The following is a 7,557-nucleotide window of genomic DNA, read 5'->3' as shown; positions in this document are numbered from 1 at the left end:
CGCGAATTGGAATCATGTTTTGCTAAAGGGGGAAATGGGAACAGGGAATGGGGGGTAAGGAAATTGGAATCATGTTTGGCTAAGGGCAGGAATGGGAACATGGACACAGATGTAAGTCTCTGTGGTGTCAGAGCTGGGAAGGGGGACACTAAGGAAGGAAACTGGAATCATGCTTGCTGGAAGTTCACCCCAATAAACGTCGAATTGTTTGCACCTTTGGACTTCGGGTATTGTTGCTCTCTGTTCATGCGAGAACGACCAGGGAAGTAAGTGGGTGAAGGAATAAGCCCCCTAACAGCCTGCCATGCACTCACCGGGCGGCAGAAAGTGGAGCGACCCAGCCCCAACCTGCTCCACTATGCCAGCTTGTTCTGGGGGGCAGTTTCCCCCCTGCTCCGCAAGCCTGCTCCTGCCCCCCCCCCCCCGCAGAGGCCTGGGGCCTACCTCTCCCCTCCCCCCCCCACAGGGGGTCTGCTTAGGGCACCAAAATGTCTAGGGACAGCCCTGGACCTGGGAAGAAATGAAGAGGCACTAATCAATCCCAGCTGGTGTTAAAAGCCTTGTGGCTAGGGGGGAAGCAGTAGACGTGGTATATCTTGACTTAATAAGGCTTTTGATACTGTCTCGCATGACCTTCTCATAAGCAAACAAGGGAAATACAATCTAAATGATGCTACTAAAAGGTGGGTGCATAATTGGTTCCCAGAGAGTAGTTGTCAGTGGTTCACAGTCATGCCGGAAGGGCATAATGAGTGGGGTCCCAGAGGGATCAGTTCAGGGTCCGTTCAATATCTTCATCAATTATTTAGATAGTGGCAGAGAGTACGCTTATAAATTTTGCAGACAATACCAAGTTCGGAGGGGTTGCAAGTGCTTTGGAGGATAGGATTAAAATTCAAAATGATCTGCACAAACTGGAGAAATGGTCTTGAAGTAAATAGGATGAAATTCAAAAGGACAAACGCAAAGTACTCCACTCAGGAAGGAACAATCAGTTGTAAAATCAGGATAAAAAGGGTATCATTGTCATAATCTGGATTAGAATTCCTGACTCCCAGTCCTGTGTTCATGCCAATGGTCCATTTCTCTTCCTTAGTCCATGTATGATGCCTGTTCAGACATTTTGTTTATTTCCAAAAAGTTGTACATTTCAGTACAATTCCCAGGGACTCAGGCTACAGATGAAGGGGTTTGGAGAAAACAGGGGGGAAATTCCTGCATCTGAGTAAGCGATTCCCGTCTTCGTTCTACACTGATTTTCCACAGGGCAGGAGTAAACATGCGGCACTATTCTCACATCTAAATTCCTGAGATCAAATGAGAGTTGCTCAGCTGCAAACTGCTCTTACAAAGAACCCTTGGGAAACAGCATCCAGAACACCAAACAAGAAATCAAAGGTCCAGGCTCTTATAGTTATTAAAGATTGCATCCTACTTTTGGCGAGAAGGGGCCATAGCCAAAGCAGTCTGACCAGCTTTCAGAATTACTTACTGCTGACCTGAAATTCCACTCGCAGTTCCCCGTTGGATATGGTATCCTTCTCTGTTCTCTTCCCATTCCACACTGTTCTGTAATGTTGACATACCTAGTTAAACAGGCAATTTTTCTATGTATATAGTTTATAAAGCATTTGGGGATGATTAAGGACACTATATTATTTATGTATCACTGTTTTCTCCCAAGTACACACTCAACTCCATTTGCTTGACAGTAGCCCCATTCATTCAACATTTCCCTGGGACCAGTAATCTGCCAGCAAATAATATGTTTCAAGATCCTAACACTACAAACTAGATCAGGGAGTAGAAAGTTCAGAGTTCAGGCATGCCTGTAATATCCTGACTTAGCAGGCTGCAAAGATTTCCAATAAAACAGGAATCCAAGAGAAAACAAAGACTGTTGCCACCCTAACTCTACTCCCTTCCTCTCTCCTCCTCCTTTAACAATGCACATGCCTGCTGGACAACAGCATAGCTGTGCTTCTAGATAAACTCTGGATATCAGCACTAAGTCAGCACCAACTCATCAGAAGGGAGGTTGCTGCTTCTGTGTGCTGAGGACTAGCATTGTCTTGCTGCTGAACTGATTTCTTATAGCATAGATTGCGCCTAACCACACTAGCCAACTCGGCTATAACGGCGTTATTCCCGCAATCTCTCTGAGGCTCACAGTGTGGCTCTCATGAGCTCTTTGCTCAAAATGTCTAAGCCTCTGTTTCTCTTGGGGTTGGGAGCTGCTCAGCTGCCACTGCAACTATAGTTGCGCTAAGGCTGGTGGGAGGAGTAGAGAGGGGGGATGACAAACTCTTTGGCCAGAGGGCCAAATCTAGATATGGAAATTGTATGGCGGGCCATGAATGCTCACAAAATTGTGGGTTGGGGTGCGGGAGGGGGTGAGGGCTTCGACTGGGGGCGCAGGCTCTGGCGTGGGGCTGGGGACAAAGGGTTGGGGGTGCAGGAGGATGCTCCAGGCTGGGACCGAGGGATTCAGAGGGGGAACAGGGCTGGGGAAGGGGCGCAGGAGGGGGGTAGGGGTGCAGGCTCAGGGCAGCGCTTACCTCAAGCAGCTCCCAGAAGCAGCGGCATGTCCTCTCTCCCGCTCCTATGCGGAGGAGTGGCCAGGTGGCTTTGCGCGCTGCCCCATCCACAGGCACTGCCCCAGCAGCTCCCATTGGCCAGCTAATGGGAACTGCGGGGGCAGTGTGCGGAGCCCCCCTGGCTGCCCCTACACATAGGAGGCGGAGTGGGGACATGCTGCTGCTTCCAGGAGCCGAGCGGAGCCCCGGCATGCGTAGTGCGGGGAAAGCCCCTGACCCCATTCCCCGGCTGGAGCTCAAGAGCCGAATTAAAATGTCGGAAGAGCCGGATGCAGCCCCCGGGCTGTAGTTTTCCCACCTCTTCTCAAAGGGGACTTCTTCTTCTGTCCCCATCAGCATCTCTGTACAGTTACAGCAATGCAACATGTAGCCTACTCTGCCACCTGCCAGCATCAGTGCTCCCAGAACAGCAGCCAGGGGCCGATCTAAACTGCTTGTCTAATTAGTGCAAACACTGCCTCCTCCCTCCCCACCTGCAAACCCAGACAGCCAAGACAGTTTGGATCCTCAGGTCCCCCATGCTACAAGTCAGGGTACATCACCTCCACCTGACCCACCTCTCCCCACAGGCTACAGGGTACCCTTACTCCCTCCAATGACCCCCACCTACCCCCAACAAAAGAGGACCCACAGCCACTTTCATAGATTCCAAGGCCAGAAGTGACCATTGCGATCATCTAGTCTGAAATCCTGGATAACACAGACCAGAAAATAATTCTTAATGCGAATCTTAATTAAACACATTGTGACGGGTTTCAGAGTAACAGCCGTGTTAGTCTGTATTCGCAAAAAGAAAAGGAGTACTTGTGGCACCTTAGAGACTAACCAATTTATTTGAGCATGAGCTTTCGTGAGCTACAGCTCACTTCATCGGATGCATACCGTGGAAACTGCAGCAGACTTTATATACACACAGAGATCATAAAACAATACCTCCTCCCACCCCACTGTCCTGCTGGTATAAGACTTTATGGAAATATGCTTATGAATGTATATAGGACATAACTGGAATATGTTTTTATGCTACATATGCCATGTAACATATCTCTGTAAAGGTTATGATCTACTGAATCTATTCATCCTATTTGTATGCATATATTAGTTTTATATTTAAAGTTATGAATATTGGCTGTGTACTTGCTTGATTTTTAAGTAGCCTTAGTAAAGCATTTGGTCAGCTTCTTGAGAAAGGAATGTGCAAATTAAGTGCCCAGTCAAGAAGCACTTAATGAACAATGGATCTTGGAAGGCTCCAATCCACATAAGAAGTCTTTCTGGAGACATTCAAGATAGCATGTGGGCAATGGCTGCTGCCTGTAAAAACTGAGTCATGCATGGACATGTGACTTGCCCATGTGACTCCAAAATTCCATTTTGTAGCTGGATTCTACACAGGGGGAAGGAGGTGTGTTCACCCACAAGAGAAAGTCTATTTAAACCCCTGGGAGACCCCTCCATTTTGTCTTCAGCTGGCTCAAGAGATAGCCTCTCCACCCCCAAGGATACCTGAAAGAAACTGGAACAAAGGACAGTAACTACAGGGGGTGTGAGTGATTGCTGGACCCAGACTAGAAGGAGATTAGTCTGTAAAAGGAAGCTTACTGGAATTCCTCTGAGGGTGAGGTTTTTATCTGTATTCAGTTTTCTTACTGCATTAGACAGTCTTGCCTGTTCTATTTTATTTTGCTTGGTAATTCATTTTGTTTTGTCTGTTACTGCTTAGAACCACTTAAATCCTACTTTCTGTATTTAATAAAATCACTTTTTACTTATTAAAAAACCCAGAGTATGTATTAATACCTTGGGGGGGGGTGGAGAAACAGCTGTGCATATCTCTCTATCAGTGTTATGGAGGATGAACAATTTATGAGTTTACCCTGTATAAGCTTTATACAGGGTAAAACGGATGTATTTAGGGTTTGGACCCCATTGGGAGTTGGGCATCTGAGTGTTAAAAACAGGAACACTTCTGAACCCGCTTTCAATTGAGCTTACAGCTGTTAGCGAATGTGGTTCAGACCTTGGTCTGGGTTTGCAACAGGCTAGCGGGTCTGGCTCAAACCAGGCAGGGCACTGAAGTCCCAAGCTGGGAGGGCAGGGAAAGCAGGGGCAGAAGTAGTCTTGGCACATCAGTTGGCAGCCCCAAGGGGGTTTCTGGGATCCAACCCGTCACACACATCCAATCGGAATTTAAAAATTGCCGGTGATAGAGAATCCACCACTGCCTGTGGTCAACTGGTCCAATGGTTAATCACTTGCTGGTTACCAGCCTCCTTAGGGCAATCCGTCTCCTGCCCTTGCTGCTGCAGAGCCCAGCAACCCGGTGCGACAGCCTCCCCAAGGCAGGGAGCGGGGAGGCTCCAGTTGGAAAGAGGGAGCTGCTGGTGGGTGCCTGTCACTGAGTGGTGGGAGAGGAGCAGACGAAGTGGGATGAGAGAGAAGTTGCCTGAGGGAGGCCCTGGCTGAAGTGTCAGCTGCACAGCACTGCCCAACTCGGTTCCACTTGGAACACAATGGGAACCTCAACCTTTTCCAGACCGGGCTAAAGCCCTGCACAGCCAATGCTGTAGCAAGGTCTGACAACATGGTTAAGCGCAAGCTATGCTACAAACTGGCTATAAGACAACTATGTTGTAGCTGGGTCCCCACTACCGCAATTGTATCTGCAGTATAGATAGGCCATAAGAAGCTATCCCTCAATCCACCCAAATTGCTTAGGATAGCTTGAAATTCCTCAGATGCCAGAGTCAGCCTGAGCAAGCACTAACCTCTGCTTTGTTGGCGAGCAGCTCCCCCATATGGAAGAAAGTATACAGAGTGAGCTGGTACATAGCATGGCCCTAACCAACAAATCTTCTCACTCCCCAAAGGGAATGGAGAATGAGTAAGAGTGAGAGAGCCCATATTTTCCCAAATGAAAAATGGGACACTGCACAGGGCCGGCCTGAGGCCCCCTTCTTTTCCCCCCGGTGCCCGCCTGCGCAGAGCCCTCCCCCCCCACCAACCCAAACCTCCCCTGCCACCAGCCCTGAGCCCTCCCTTCCGCATAGGGCTGGAATCACTGCTCATCCCCACCCCCCTGCATGTTCCTCCGTGCCCCCCTAGGGGTCACGCCCCACTTTTTGGGCAAAACTGGGCATTTGTCCCATTTGCTCTTGCCAACTGGTCATCAGTCGAGACAGCCAGGACAGGGCTTAAAAAAGGGACTATCCCAGCCAAAACAGGATGTATGGTCACCCTAGTAAGAGTCTAACATCCTCCTTGCACCAGCTTGCCTTGTCTGGCAATGCAGCTGGTGGGAGATCTCCAGTGCTTGCATCCCCACAGCTACGATAACAGTGTCTGGGCCAGACAAGGCTGAACCTACCAAGGGGTCACAAGCAGAAGTCAGACTATGGTCACAGCTGCTAGTCTAGAAGTTGGCATACCAAGTCACTTGGTTGGGGAAGGGGATTACTTCTGCAAATATAGAGTCACTTAGTTTCATTTTAACGGGAAGAGGCTCAAACATTTCAGCTGTTCATTTTTTATTTCTTTAACATCCAGGGTTATGCAGAGTTGAATTTCCAGCAGCACAACATTCATTCCAATGTTCTCTATAATAAGATCCTTATTTTCTTTAGTATAGTCATTAACTTCAACATCCCATGCTAAATACTGTTATCTACAACTATTTAAATGTGCATACATAAGTTTCCTGTGCTTCATACAGCTCTGCAAAGAACCAGCCACACTTCTGGCACCATAGATAAATGAAGGCTGCTGTATTGTTAGTTACTTTGCCCACCAACAAAATGCAGCCCCTTCTGTGGGCAGAATACGGCTACTAGTTATCAGCTCACAGCAACATTTGGCAATAGTCCGGAGCAGGAAGTGAAGGATATCAACTGGAACTGCAGAAAGGAACAGTTACCATCTAACAGCAGATACCAATGAGAACCAAGGGAAGGAGAGCAGAGAGACAGAGAAAGAAACCGAAGCAGCAGACCGGTGGTCAGGGCATTTCTGTTTCATTCTAGTTTCGGAGGCCAGAGGTGAATGAACATAACCCTTGGCTTGTCATCGCTCTGCTAAGTGGATGCCTAGTTTTAAAAAAAATATATACTTTGGGGTTTTCCCCTCTTCCCCCGTTAACGACCAATTGAAACCAATTTCTGTGAGCCCCAAATTTAAACTGCCATGAAACAGAATTTTCCTCTCCCAGAGGCCTGAGTGAAAAGCTTTATGCAGTTTACCCTGTAACAATTAACCCTCTCCCTGCTAACGGGCATGTACTGACAACCCAATGGGACCCTCTTATCTAGCATGCCAGTGAGAGGGCGTCTTTCACACCACTGCTGAGTGTGTGGGTTATGCAGATTATTGTACCCCCCATGCCACTGCACATCTTGAGACCCCAAGGAGCTATTTCAGGTACAAAGTTACAGTTCTGTCATTTGAACAAGAGTCTTAAAGGCCTCATACCTCAATGTCCCCAGCTGTAAAATGTGGACGATGACTCTGACCGCCTATGTAAAGCATTTGGAGACCTACTGATGAAAATCTCTAGAAAAGAGCTGGGTATTATTATTGTTAATCCTGCAATGAGCCCCATGCCCTGAGCCCTAATGGAGCCACACTAAATTCAACCAAGCTCGGCTCAAGGGAGCATGTTGCTGGATTGGCACCAAACTGCCTCACTTGAATTTGAAAAGCAATGTAGGGGTTACATTCCAATGAGAACAGCTGTATGTCAGCGTGTCCCTGCTGCATCGGGAACACAACCACCAGTTTCCAGGGAGCAGAGCCAGTGAGGAGCAATCCCCCAACCCCAAGCCCTAATGGAGATCGTTTCTAAACATGGGAAATATTCAGGATTTGACTTGGGCAGTTGCTTTCAACAGCAAAGGTTTGGAATTCTCCACCCAAGTCCTGGTGCTAGCGATGCCAGGCAAGTTCAGGAGCCTCACAAGCTGGATGG

This window comes from Eretmochelys imbricata, chromosome 8 (genome assembly GCF_965152235.1).
Source record: "Eretmochelys imbricata isolate rEreImb1 chromosome 8, rEreImb1.hap1, whole genome shotgun sequence".
Taxonomy (NCBI): Eukaryota; Metazoa; Chordata; order Testudines; family Cheloniidae; genus Eretmochelys; species Eretmochelys imbricata.
The sequence above is the reverse complement of the archived record's forward strand: the minus strand, read 5'-3'. Positions refer to the sequence as shown.